We start from the raw sequence: 1,121 nt of genomic DNA, 5'->3' as shown, positions 1-1,121 counted from the left end.
TCCTCGTTAGTATAGTGGTGAGTATCCCCGCCTGTCACGCGGGAGACCGGGGTTCGATTCCCCGACGGGGAGGCATTTCCTTTTCGTTCTTGGAAATGTTAAAAGTTAGACTGCACATGATGGGAACGTCCCATATACACTGCTCAAAAAATAAAGGGAACACAAAAATAAGACATCTGAATGAAGGGGAGGCATTGCGTTTTCCTTCTTAGAGATGTTAGTCAGACTGGACACCACTGGAAAGGTTCTCAACTATTTTAATGTTTCAGGGTTTCCTTTAACAGACTAAGTAATAAAATAATATTAACACTCATGACAGTTAGTGATCTTTTCTAAACTGTAGCCTCAAAACTCCTCCTGGACAACGCTTGGAGTGCTCAGGTAGGATAGAAAATTGCTAAGTGCTAAAGAGTCAAAGTAACAGAGCATAAAACACAGAAAAACATGAAGGAGATTTTCCTGGCCTGGTCGTTTTATAGCAGATAACCTTAAAAATATTCTGCAGTAGAACAAAATCTGAAGAAAACCACGAATCAACATATAAACATTATGCTGCTGAAGTGAAGCAGAGCAAAGTTACAGAGGTTTCATTAGAGACACAGCTAAGCATTCTGCAATTTCGCATAATTTTAAAAAGTTTAAATTTCCTCAGTACTGAACAGCAGAACTGAGACTTTCTTGTGGGAAGTCAGTTAAATTAAAAACAAAAACACAGCGGCGGACAGCGCTGTACATAACGGTAGACTTGTGCGTAATAAGCAAGCGAATAATGCAGAAAACAGAGATTTTTAAATGGGGAAACTGTTCTTGAAGTACACTGAGAAAGTAAGAGAGCTGTGCATGAAGCGTCATTTTACCATGGTGGAAGCAAAACAGCAAAGAAGGAATACATGACGATGTCTATGTGAAGCGAAATATGAAGCGTAGTTTGGATCTTCTTTTGCTGCTGGTTCAGTCAAATTTGGTTGGAGAGAGACAAAGCCTACAGCTGCAGAATCTAGCACAAAAAAGATAAACACAAAGCGCGGACCGCCAAAGCAACAGAATCTGTGAGCTGTCGGCTTTCAGCCATGACGGCGTTTGGGTGAGGAATCACTGATTCCGATGCGTAGGCGGTCTGC

The 1,121-nt window shown here is 41.2% G+C and overlaps 1 non-coding gene across 1 annotated transcript; it reads left to right on the top strand.

The window, feature by feature from the left end:
• trnad-guc (transfer RNA aspartic acid (anticodon GUC)) lies at positions 1-72 on the top strand. The gene has a single exon. It is a non-coding gene; the product is annotated as a tRNA-Asp (tRNA).
• The last annotated feature ends 1,049 nt before the right edge of the window (positions 73-1,121 follow it).

Source organism: Pundamilia nyererei, unplaced genomic scaffold, assembly GCF_000239375.1.
Source record: "Pundamilia nyererei isolate P.nyererei 1_Seehausen unplaced genomic scaffold, PunNye1.0 scaffold00017, whole genome shotgun sequence".
In the NCBI taxonomy this organism is placed as follows: Eukaryota; Metazoa; Chordata; class Actinopteri; order Cichliformes; family Cichlidae; genus Pundamilia; species Pundamilia nyererei.
This window is presented reverse-complemented; position numbering and strand designations above follow the sequence as displayed.